General features: G+C 45.7%; 1 protein-coding gene across 8 annotated transcripts in view; it reads left to right on the top strand.

Annotated features, from left to right (window-relative positions):
- Positions 1-13,064, top strand: part of LOC129829661 (zinc finger protein 385A-like) — a 239,581-nt gene that overhangs the window by 119,637 nt on the left and 106,880 nt on the right. For 2 of the 8 annotated variants that reach the window (XR_008755428.1, XM_055891504.1), the window contains exon 2: positions 12,299-12,374. The exons of the other annotated variants lie outside the window; for them this stretch is intronic. The gene's annotated coding sequence lies outside the window, so the exon portion shown is untranslated. The remainder of the gene's footprint in view (positions 1-12,298; positions 12,375-13,064) is intronic. 8 annotated transcript variants of the gene reach the window in all.

A 13,064-nucleotide genomic window follows, 5' to 3' on the forward strand; every position in this document is an offset into this window, starting at 1 on the left:
TAAAATAATGATTTTCCAGAGAAGATCCAGATGTCAGGGAATTAGACCAAAGTTCTCAATTGGTACAAAATATATAGAGTACTGTACACACTACAATTACTTAGGTTTAAAAATAAGCTCAACTGGACACCTTAATGAGGCAGTGAATGAACTGAGAGTGAAGAGAGGGTGTAGCATTGATCAGACCAACACGCAACGTAGCCAGTGCTCAACATGTTTAATAAAACTAATAAACAGTGAACACTATACACTTAACAAATAACAAATAACAAAATGTGGCAAACCGAAACAGCCCTATCTGGTGCAGACAAAACACAGAGACAGGAAAACAACCACCCACAATTCCCAACACATAACAAGCCACCTATATATGATTCTCAATCAGGGACAACGATTGACAGCTGTCTCTGATTGAGAACCATATTAGGCTGGACACAGAAACAGACTAACTAGACACACAACATAGAATTCCCACACAGCTCACGTCCTGACCAACACTAAACAAGCAAAACACATAAGAACTCTGGTCAGGACGTTACAGTACCCCCCTCCTGAGGTGCGGACCCCGAACGCACCCCTAAAACTCAAGAGGAGGGTCTGGGTGGGCATCTGTCCGCGGTGGCGGCTCCGGCGCAGGACGAGGACACCACTCCACCACTGTCTTTGTCCCCCTCCTTAGCTTCCTTTGAGTGGCGACCCTCGCCCACGACCTTGGCCTAAGAATCCTCCCCAAAGCCCCCACATGATTTAGGAGGTAGCTCAGGACAAAGTGGTAGCTCAGGACAGAGAGGTAGCTCAGGACAGAGAGGTAGCTCACGACTGTAGAGCGGCTCACGACTGTAGAGCGGCTCACGACTGGAAGGCGGCTCACGACTGGAAGGCGGCTCACGACTGGAAGGCGGCTCACGACTGGCGGGCGGCTCACGACTGGCGGGCGGCTCACGACTGGCGGGCGGCTCACGACTGGCGGGCGGCTCACGACTGGCGGGCGGCTCACGACTGGCGGGCGGCTCACGACTGGCTGGCGGCTCACGACTGGCTGGCGGCTCACGACTGGCTGGCGGCTCACGACTGGCTTGCGGCTCTGGCAGCTCCTGAATGGCTGGCGGCTCTGGCAGCTCCTGACTGGCTGGCGGCTCTGGCAGCTCCTGACTGGCTGGCGGCTCTGGCAGCTCCTGACTGGCTGGCGGCTCTGGCAGCTCCTGACTGGCTGGCGGCTCTGGCGGCTCCTGACTGGCTGGCGGCTCTGGCAGCTCCTGACTGGCTGGCGGCTCTGGCAGCTCCTGACTGGCTGGCGGCTCTGGCAGCTCCTGACTGGCTGGCGGCTTTGGCGGCTCCTGACTGGCTGGCGGTTCTGGCGGCTCCTGACTGGCTGGCGGTTCTGGCGGCCCCTGACTGGCTGGCGGCTCTGGCGGCCCCTGACTGGCTGGCGGCTCTGGCGGCTCCTGACTGGCTGGCGGCTCTGGCGGCTCCTGACTGGCTGGCGGCTCTAGCGGCTCCTGACAGACGGGCGGCTCTGACGGCTCGGGACAGACGGGCGGCTCAGACGGCGCTGGTCAGACGGACGGCTCAGATGGCGCTGGGCAGACGGACGGCTCAGATGGCGCTGGGCAGACGGATGGCTCAGATGGCGCTGGGCAGACGGATGGCTCAGATGGCGCTGGGCAGACGGATGGCTCAGATGGCGCTGGGCAGACGGATGGCTCAGGTGGCGCTGGGCAGATGGATGGCTAAGGTGGCGCCGGATATACCGGACCGTGCAGGCGTACTGGCTCCCTTGAGCACCGAGCCTGCCCAACCTTACCTGGTTGAATGCTCCCCGTAGCCCGTCCAGTGTGGGGAGGTGAAATAAACCGCACTGGGCTGTGTTGGCGAACCGGGGACACCATGCGTAAGGTTGGTGCCATGTACAACGGCCCGAGGAGACGTACTGGAGGCCAGATATGTAGAGCCGGCTTCATGGCACTTGGCTCAATGCTCAATCTAGCCCGGCCAGTGCGGGGAGGTGGAATAACCCGCACCGGGCTATGCACACATACAGGAGACACAGTGCGCTCCTCCGCATAACACGGTGTCTGCCCGTACTCCCGCTCTCCACGGTAAGCATGGGAAGTGGGCGCAGGTCTCCTACCTGACTTCGCCACACTATCCTTTAGCCCCCCCCCCCCCCCCCCCCCCCCAAGACATTTTTGGGGTTTCTTCACGGGCTTCTTACCGCGTCGTCGTGCTAACCTCATTCGCCGGTATCCCTCTGCACATTGCTCCATTGAATCCCAGGCGGGCTCCGGCACTCTCCCTGGGTCAACCGACCACCTGTCTATTTCCTCCCAAGTGGTGTAACCCAGATCCGGCTCCTGCTGCCGAGCTAGCTTCTCGAAACGCCGCCTCTCCGCTTTTGCTGCCTCCAGCTCTGCTTTGGGGCGGCGATACTCCTCTGGCTCTGCCCAGGGTCCTTTTCCGTCCAGCTCGTCCTCCCATGTCCATTTCTCCTGGTCCCGCTGCTGCTGCTGCTGCTGCTGCTGCCCGTTGCGACGCTGCTTGGTACGAGTTTGGTGGGTGGTTCTGTAACGGCAGCCTTCCCTCTCTTCACGAGAAGAGAGGGTGTAGCATTGATCAGACCAACACGCAACGTAGCCAGTGCTCAACATGTTTAATAAAACTAATAAACAGTGAACACTAAACACTTAACAAATAACAAAATAACAAAATGTGGGAAACCGAAACAGCCCTATCTGGTGCAGACAAAACACAGAGACAGGAAAACAACCACCCACAATTCCCAACATATAACAAGCCACCTATATATGATTCTCAATCAGGGACAACGATTGACAGCTGTCTCTGATTGAGAACCATATTAGGCTGGACACAGAAACAGACTAACTAGACACACAACATAGAATACCCACCCAGCTCATGTCCTGACCAACACTTAACAAGCAAAACACATAAGAACTCTGGTCAGGACGTTACAGAGAGAGAAAGCACGCAGGGCATTCTACGCCATTAAAAAGCAAATTCAAATTGAAATACCTATTAAAATTTGGCTAAAACTAATTGAATATGTCATCGAACCAATTGCACTTTTTGGCAGCGAGGTGTGGGGTCCACTTGCAAAACAAGATTTCATCAAATGGGACAAACACCCCATTGAAACCCTGCATGCAGAGTTCTGTAAGATTCTCCTACATGTCCAGAGGAAAACTACAAACAATGCATGCAGGGCAGAATTAGGCCAATATCCACTAATGATAAAAACTAAAAAAAGAGCAATTAAGTTTTGGAAACATCTAAAATACAGTGACCCCCTCTCATATCATTACCAAGCCCTGCAAGCTTGGTACACATTTATGGCCTGCTGGAGGTCATTTTGCAGTGCTCTGGCAGTGCACCTCCTTGCACAAAGGCGGAGGTAGCGGTCCTGCTGCTGGGTTGTTGCCCTCCTACGGCCTCCTCCACGTCTCCTGATGTACTGGCCTGTCTCCTGGTAGCGCCTCCATGCTCTGGACACTACGCTGACAGACACAACAAACATTTTTGCCACAGCTCGCATGGATGTGCCATCCTGGATGAACTGCACTCCCTGAGCCACTTGTGTGGGTTGTAGACTCCGTCTCATGCTACCACTAGAGTGAAAGCATCGCCAGCATTCAAAAGTAACCAAAACATCAGCCAGGAAGCATAGGAACTGAGAAGTGGTGTGTGGTCACCACCTGCAGAACCATTCCTTTTTTGGCGGTGTCTTACTAATTGCCTATAATTTCCACCTTTTGTCTATTCCATTTGCACAACAGCATGTGAAATTTATTGTCAATCAGTGTTGCTTCCTAAGTGGACAGTTTGATTTCACAGAAGTGTGATTGACTTGGAGTTACATTGTGTTGTTTAAGTGTTCCCTTTATTTTTTTGAGCAGTGTATATTCTCAACAGGGTTCTACCTGGAACCAGAAGGTTTCTACTTGGAATCAAAAGGGTTCTCCTATGGGGACAGCCAAAGAACCCTTTCAGATTCTAGATAGCACCTTTTTTTCTTAGAGTGTATCAATCTGAATGAATATACACTACATGGCCAGAAGTATGTGGACATGTACTCATCGAACATCTCATTCCAAAATCATGGGCATTAATATGGAGTTGGTCCCCCCTTTGCTGCTATAACTTTGCTGCTTTGCTGCTATAACAGCCTCCACTCTAGTGGAAAAGGTTCCCCACTAGATATTGTAACATTGCTGCAGGGATTTGCTTCAATTCAACCACAAGAGCATTAGTGAGGTCAGGGACTCATGTTGGGCAATTAGGCCTGGCTTGCAGTCAGCGTTCCAATTCATCCCAATCTTGGCAATTACAATTGGCACTATGCATTCGGGCAGGTAGAGGTATCCTGACATCGGCCAAACCCAGATTCATCCATCAAACTGCCAGATGGTGAAGTGTGATTCATCACGCCAGAGAACGTGTTTCCACTGATCCAGAGTCCAATGGCTGTGAGCTTTACACCACTGCAGCTGACGCTTGGCATTGCGCATGGTGATCTTAGTCTTGTGTGCGGCTGCTCGGCCATGGAAACACATTCATGAAGCTCCAGACGAACAGTTATTGTGCTGACGTTGCTTCCAGAGGCAGTTTGGAACTCTGTGTGAGTGTTGCAACCGAGGACAGACGGTTTTTACACGCTACGCGCTTCAGCACTCGGAGGTCCCATTCACAATAACAGCACTTACAGTTGACCGGGGCAGCTCTAGCAGGGCAGACATTTGACAAACTGACTTGTTGGAAAGGTGGCATCCTATGACGGTGCCATGTTGAAAGTCACTGAGCTCTTCAGTACTGGCCATTCTACTGCCAATGTTTGTCTATGGAGATTGTATGACTGCGCTCGATTTTATACACCTGTCAGCAACGGGTGTGGCTGAAATATCTGAATCCATTAATTTGGCCATGTAGTGTTTAATGATCTCTGATGAAATTATAGCAGCTAGAGTGTGTGTTAACTGTGTATGTAGTGTTGTGTGTGTTTAATGTAGTGTTTAATGATCTCTGATGAAATGATAGCAGCTAGAGTGTGTGTTAACTGTGTATGTAGCTGGTTATTATGCCCCCGTAGCAAAATGTGTCCCCCCAAACATCAGAGTCGCTCCTTTTCCAATGAAGCTGTCTGATCATGAGAGCCATGCGCAGACTTGTTGATTCTTACCTGCTGCTGTCCCCCACCTGCACCTCCTCTCTCTCTCTCTGTCTCTCTCTCTAAGTTATGATCATTAAATATTTTTAAGTAAATCTAACATTTATTAAAGACATTGTTCTGACTAGATTCTATTATGTTTTGTGTCTTTAGTAGTCAGATGTTGATATTTGACTAAAAAACACTTGATTTATCTGTGTTGTTTTGATATAGAATTTTCCATTTTTTGTAAGTTATGAATACCTAAGAGTGCCACATGCCTCTGTTTTCATACATTTACACAATGTTGTATGCATGTTTGAAGAATGAAAAGTATATTTCTAAAACAGTATTAAGTAGTTTGTTGTGCTATGAGGTGTAATTGAGGAACGGATATCAAATCCGTCAGGTAAATTGACGTTGAATAATGAGACAAGCCATTCCCACCATCAACAAGGTGTGTACCACTCTTAATGATAGAGGCTAATACAGCTTCCTGTAATGATTACCGGCCTCTCTCCAGCTACTGCTAGAGGAATGAGCACTGTGCTCAACAATGCCTGCTATAAAGTGGGCTAAAATGACAAGTTTTCAAATACATAAAACAATGTTAAACATTAAGACAAGACCACTGAAAATGACTAATCAGAACTACTTACACTTGAAAAAAATTGTGATGACGGTTAATAATTGAAGTAGAAGAGACCCTAAACGTGAATGTTCACTACAACAAATATCAATGTTCAAGTATCTTCAGTCGTTATAGTTCAGAATACATGAGGCAACTTTGTGTCAAAAGGTTCATAAAACTCAAAACAGTTAAGTATTTCTACTGCCAATGTTTGTCCATGGAGATTGCATGGCTGTGTGCTCGATTTTATACACCTGTCAGCAATGGGTGTGGCTGAAATATCTGAATCCATTAATTTGGCCATGTAGTGTATAATGATCTAATGAAATGATAGCAGCTAGAGTTTAAGATAACCATATGGGGGCCTTTAAGTATTGAACACTGAAACACTTGGAGTTGGGTTACTCGAATGGTTCTAGGCACACGGGTTTCCACAAAAAATACATTAGTTAGCAGAACAAATTACTTTTTACAGTGTATTCAGCCAATCGCTGGCCTTCCATGCCTTCTAGAACATTCTATGTAGCCAACCGCTGGCCTGCCATGCCTTCTAGAACAGTCTATCCGTCTAGGAGTCATAAGACATCCCCTACAGCCAGTATTTGTATTTATTATGGATTCCCATTAGTTCCTGCCATGGCAGCAGCTACTCTTCCTGGGTCCAGCAACATTAAGGCAGTTACAGTGTATTCATACCCCTTTTACTTTTTGTTCACATTTTGTTACGTAACAGCCTCATTGTAAAATGGATTAAAGAAAAAAACATCTTAGCAATCTACACACAATACCTCATAAGGACAAAGTGAAGTTTTGCAAATGTATTACAAATAAATACAGAAATACCTTATTTACATAAGTATTCAGACCCTTTGCTATGAGACTCAAAATTGAGTTCAGGTGCATCCTGTTTCCATTCATCATCCTTGAGATGATTTTACAACTTGATTGGAGTCTACCTGTGGTAAATTCAATTGATTGGACATGATCTAGAAAGGAACACACGTATCTATGTAAGTCCCACAGTTGACAGTGCATGTCAGAGCAAAAACCAAGTCATGAGGTCAAAGGAATTGTCCATAGAGCTCCGCGACAGGATTGTGTCGAGGCACAAATATGGGGAAGGGTACCAAAAAAGATCTTCAGCATTGAAGGTCCCCAAGAACACAGTGGCCTCCATCATTCTTAAATGGAAGAACTTTGGAACCACCAAGACTCTTCCTAGAGCTGGCCGCCCGGCCAAACTAAGCAATCAGGGGAGAAGAGTCTTGGTCAGGGAGGTGAGCCACTCCTCAATAAAAGGCACATGACAGCCCGCTTCGAGTTTGCCAAAAAGCACCTAAAGACTCTCAAACCATGAGAAACAAGATTCTCTGATCTGATGAAACCAAGATTGAACTCTTTGGCCTGAATGCCAATTGTCACATCTGGAGGAAACCTTGCACCATCCCTACGGTGAAGCATGGTGGTGGCAGCATCATGCTGTGGGGATGTTTTTCAGCGACAGGGACTCGGAGACTAGTCAGGATCGAGGCAAAGATGAATGGAGCAAAGTACAGCGAGATCCTTGATGAAAACCTGTTCCAGAGCACTCAGGACCTCAGACTGGGGGCGACGGTTCAACAGGACAACAACCCTAAGCACACAGCCAAGACAATGCAGGAGTGGCCCAGCCAGAGCCTGGACTTGAACCCGATTGAACATCTCTGGAGAGACCTGAAAATAGCTGTGCAAAGATGCTCCCCAACCAACCTGACAGAGCTTGAGAGGATCTGCAGAGAAGAATGGGAGAAACTCCACAAATACAGATGTGCCAAGCTTGTAGTGTCATACCCAAGAAGACTCCAGGCTGTAATCGCTGCCAAAGGTGCTTCAACAAAGTACTGCTTCAACAAAGTACCGAATAAAGGGTCTGAATACTTATGTAAATGTGATATTTCAGTTTTTTATTTTTAATAAATTTGCAAAAACGTCTAAACCTGTTTTTGCTTTGTCATTATGTAGTATTGTGTGTATTATGATGAGGGGAAAAAAACAGTTGAATCAATTTTAGAATAAGGCTGTAACGTAATAAAATGTGGAAAAGTCAAGGGGTCTGAATTCTTTCTGAAGGCATACAATTACAAATATTACATGACATTACATTTCATAACACTTTTCATAACACATTGAGTGTGTTCCCTCAGGCCACTACTCTACTACCACATATCTACAATACAAAATCCATGTGTACGTGTGTGTAGAGTTCGTGTCTTATGATGTGTATGTGTGAGCGTGTGTCAGGTCCTATTTGTGTCTCTTCACAGTCCCTGCTGTTCCATAAGGTGTATTTTTTTAATGTTTAAAAAAAAATCTGATTCTACTGCTTGCATCAGTTATCTGATATGGAATAGAGGGAGGAATCTGCTGTTGTCATCCAATACCACTTTTTGTCGACATATAAGGGCAATAACATGTTTAACTATTCTTGTGGGGATCAGAAGTCCCCACAATAATAGTAAACAAACAAAAAAAATTACCAACTGGGGACATTTTGTTAGTCCCCACGAGGTCAAGTGCTATTTCTAGTGGGTTTAGGGTTAAGGTTAGAATTATAATTAGTCTTAGGGTTGGAGGCTTAGGGTTAAGAGCTAGTGTTAGGTTTAGGCTTAGGCTTAGGAGCTAGGGTTTGGTTTAGGCTTAGGGTTAGGAGCTAGGGTTCGGTTTAGGGTTAGGGTTAGGAGGTAGGGTTAGGTTTAGGCTTAGGGTTAGGAGGTAGGGTTAGGTTTAGGCTTAGGGTTAGGAGCTAGGGTTTGGTTTAGGCTTAGGGTTAGGAGCTAGGGTTAGGTTTAGGGTTAGGGTTAAGTTTAGGTTAAGGTTATGGATAAGGGTAGGGTTTGGGTGAGAGTATGGGTTAGGGTTAGGTGTAGGGTTAGGGGTTAGGGAAAACATGATTTTGAATGGGACTGAATTATGTCCAAGGTTGGCTGTACAATACTGTGTGTGTGTGTGTCTCTGCCAGCCTGTCCCTTTTGATTAGAGGTGACAGCTTTATGTCTGTCATTTTGACCTCAAAACAGCACAAACACTCATCGTGTACACACACACACACACACACACACATAAACACACACACATACACAGGCTACTACTGTAGGCTACAGTATTTATAACCTTGATATACTATATGTACTTGTAATGTGGAAATGAGTACTCAACACTGACACTGGAATGTTTGACTACTGATGCCAATTGAAAGATGTGGTTATGAATGATTCCTAAATGAGGTTTGATGCTACAACACGTGTCTCCTGTTCTCCTCTAGTACCATAATAATTCATACAGACGTTTTCAACTAACGTGAAATCAATGAGAAATCAACCCAAAAATTCCCCATTGGATTTAGGGAAAGGGTTGGGTGAAGAAAAATAGGAAATGCCCTTAAGCTGATGACTGTTTGCAAATCCAATCAGTTTTTCACGTTGATTTAACGTCGTCACATAGATTTTTGGGGGTTGAAATGACACGGAAACAACTTTAATTCAACACGTTTTTGCCCAGTGGGTACAGATTTCACTGCTTAGCTTGGAACAGATCGGAAGCAACCAGAACATCAGCTAGCCATATGAATGATCCTGTATCATTAGCAGGAATAACACAGACAGAACAACCACAGTTCAACCAAATACTTCACACGCACGCACAGACACACACAGACACACACACACACACACACACACACACACACACACACACACACACACACACACACACACACACACACACACACACACACACACACACACACACACACACACACACACACACACACACACACACACACACACACACACACACACTCACACCGCTAACTAAGCCTGAGTGCCAGCTTTAAGCATTCCTTTCCTTTCTGCATAATCCTTCCACTAAACGGTCTGTAGCTGTGGCACCGCATCAAAGAGATTCTAATCACTCTACCTTGAACACATATTGACAGAAGACAGGATGTGTGGAATTACAATGATCATACCCTGATTAAAAATTATAGATTAAAATAAAAAGTTTTAGCACCTACTGTATGTATTTTAATTTGAATAAATGTTCACAGCTATATGAAAATTAATCTCTTGAAGAGCTAGTTTTTGTCCCAAATGGCTATACAGTGCACTACTTTTGACCAGGACCCTATGGGCACTACATCTGGGAAATGGGGCCATTTGGGACACAGACCATGCTTTAGAAGGTGACGTGGGAGGGACACAGACCATGCTTTAGAAGGTGACGTGGGAGGGACACAGCAGTTCACCCTGGAGGTCAGGTGTAGCCGTTGCAGTGTTTTGTTTTGTCCATGAGTCATGGTTGACCCTGGGTAGATAGAGTTCACTTGCTAATACCCTTTCACTCTACTGAGCCAAGCCGAGTTGTAGCCTACTGCGCTGGCCTGGTTACGCATCCATCCTGGTCGCTGGAAAAGAAACAGTATGGTTCAGCAAGCTAGCATACTGTAAGTAAGTAGCCTGGCACGAGCCGGAATGGCTGAAAGGAGCAGGTCTCCTGTTTGTGTAGTGTGAGACAGCTTGATGAACAAGTACATCCTCTGGACAGGACACTAGTCTATCACAGGGCCTTCCCCCACTCTCCTTAGTGAGGGCCAAGCAGAGACGCATCAGATCCTATTTTTACAGCCTTTCATATGACTTGGCCAGGGATCAAACTTCCAACCTTCCAATCTCAGAGCAGATGCTCTAGCCACAAGGCCACTGAGCAAGCGAGTGTAAGTATATAGGGAGTGTATATTAGCGATTCCTCTGAAAATGTCCATCCAGACTGCTTGACACTGAAATATAAACCCAGCCCAGTTCACTTTAATTAAGCATCTGGCTGCTTTGTTGTATAGTCATTAGTTTTAACCCTATGAGTAAAAGATGTTGGGAAAAAATGTGTATTTTTAGTTGAGGAAATAAAAGGCATCTTTCAACGTTGCGTGTGTTTTGTTTCTTTGTATTGGGGAAGAATGCTTTTTCTGAAATGTCAGTCCTCCAAGGTTTCTCCATTGCGGTGCATCTACACTACTGTTGGCCAGTGAGACGTGTTCACTTTGTACTGGGATGCGATCCTGCACCTGGGTGTTCTCATAATTGAGAGAACCTTTGAAAGAGAAGCCACGTTCTCCTGTTCCATCATTTATCCTGTGTTACAGGTCAGTGAAGTGGAAAAATACACTGAATACCACAAAATTGTTTTGCAACTTGCCTGTTGAAGTGAATGTGACGGTTTTGAAGAACAAAGTAATTGTAAAACCTCATACTAGACAGAAAACGCATGTCAAATGTAAAATTAAATGATGGCGGTGCATTCCTTTGATCTAGAAAAAAATGAATTGTTAACTCATTAACATTTTTTTTTTTGAAAAATACACTTGGCAATTTCCTAAATGTTTAGAGACTTTAATTTTGTAACTGTGATGTTTAAGAACTTTGTTATTTTCGTACTGTAAATGTTAGAAAAGCCACTCTCTTAGAGTTAGCTATTAACTAGCTCCGGTTAGCTTTTGTCTGGCTGTCACGCCCTGACCTTAGTTATCTATGTTTTCTGTATTATTTTGGTCAGGTCAGGGTGTGACGAGGGTGGGTATGCTTGTTTCTCCTGTCTAGGGTTTTTGTATGTCTAGGGTGTTTGTTAGTCTAGGCATATTGTAGGTCTATGGTGGCCTGAATTGGTTCCCAATCAGAGACAGCTGTTTATCGTTGTCTCTGATTGGGGATCCTATTTAGGTTGCCATTTTTTCCATTTTGTTTTTGTGGGTTCTTGTCCAGATGTAGTTGCATGTTCAGCACTTGTTGTGAAATAGCTTCACGTTCGTGTTGCTAGTTTGTTTAGTGTGTAATTCGTTAATTAAAATAGAATGTATTCATATCACGCTGCGCCTTGGTCTCCTCTATACGATGAACGTGACACTGGCTCCGGTCAATTGGTTGCTAACTTTGGTTAGCGCTATGCCAGTTTGTTCAGTCATTTTCAAATAATTACCATTAATGTCATTTGAAATAGTCTTGACTTTCTATTAGTCCTTCTTACACTGGGTGGATGTATTTAGAGGATGGGTATAAAATAACTTCTAATGAGTTATACCAGTCTTTGAAGGCGTTCATGTTTTAGGATCTCCTATTGGGCTATTGTGAGCAACAGTCAATGACATAATTCTAACCTAAACAGGTGAATTACAGTTAAGAGGAACTGTGTTTGGTTTATAAATGTAAAGACATTTAGGATGTGAATTGGATTGGAATTTAATATTTTTATGTGTAAATCTATGTATTTTTTATATGTTTATGAAATAATATGTCAGGGATTTATGAGACAAATTATTAAATACACTTTAAAGAAAAAAAAAGAAAAAACATTGAAATACAATGAAAAGACAGAAAAAGACGATTTTCACTTCAATGCAAATGTTGAATAAAATAATTGATAGAACCTTTGAAAGAGAAGCCACGATCTCCTGTTTCATTATTTATCCTGTGTTACAGGAACTATTATCTGCTGCACCAGTTCCAAACATGGACGTGTAACACATGCTCACTGGGAAGTTGACTTAGCATCAAGGTACTTTACATTGCTGCAAAATGTATTAAAATTAGGTGAGGCTCCTAGTGCCCATAGTGCTGCTAGTGCCCCTAGTGCCCATAATGCTCCTAGTGCCCCTAGTGCCCATAATGCTGCTAGTGCTCCTAGTGCCCCTAGTGCCCATAGTGCTGCTAGTGCCCCTAGTGTCCCTAGTGCCCCTAGTGCCCATAGTGCTGCTAGTGCCCCTAGTGCCCATAGTGCTGCTAGTGCTCCTAGTGCCCATAGTGCTGCTAGTGCCCCTAGTGCCCATAGTGCTGCTAGTGCCCCTAGTGCCCATAATGCTGCTAGTGCCCTTAGTGCCCATAGTGCTGCTAGTGCCCCTAGTGCCCATAATGCTGCTAGTGCCCCTAGTGCCTCTAGTGCCCCTAGTGCTGCTAGTGCCCCTAGTGCCCATAGTGCTGCTAGTGCCCCTAGTGCCCATAGTGCTGCTAGTGCTCCTAGTGCCCATAGTGCTGCTAGTGCCCCTAGTGCCCATAGTGCTGCTAGTGCTCCTAGTGCTGCTAGTGCTCCTAGTGCTGCTAGTGCCCCTAGTGCTGCTAGTGCCCCTAGTGCCCATAGTGCTGCTAGTGCCCCTAGTGCCCATAGTGCTGCTAGTGCTCCTAGTGCCCATTGTGCTGCTAGTGCCCCTAGTGCCCATAGTGCTGCTAGTGCTCCTAGTGCTGCTAGTGC

The sequence above is a fragment of the Salvelinus fontinalis genome, chromosome 31 (genome assembly GCF_029448725.1).
Source record: "Salvelinus fontinalis isolate EN_2023a chromosome 31, ASM2944872v1, whole genome shotgun sequence".
NCBI lineage: Eukaryota > Metazoa > Chordata > Actinopteri > Salmoniformes > Salmonidae > Salvelinus > Salvelinus fontinalis.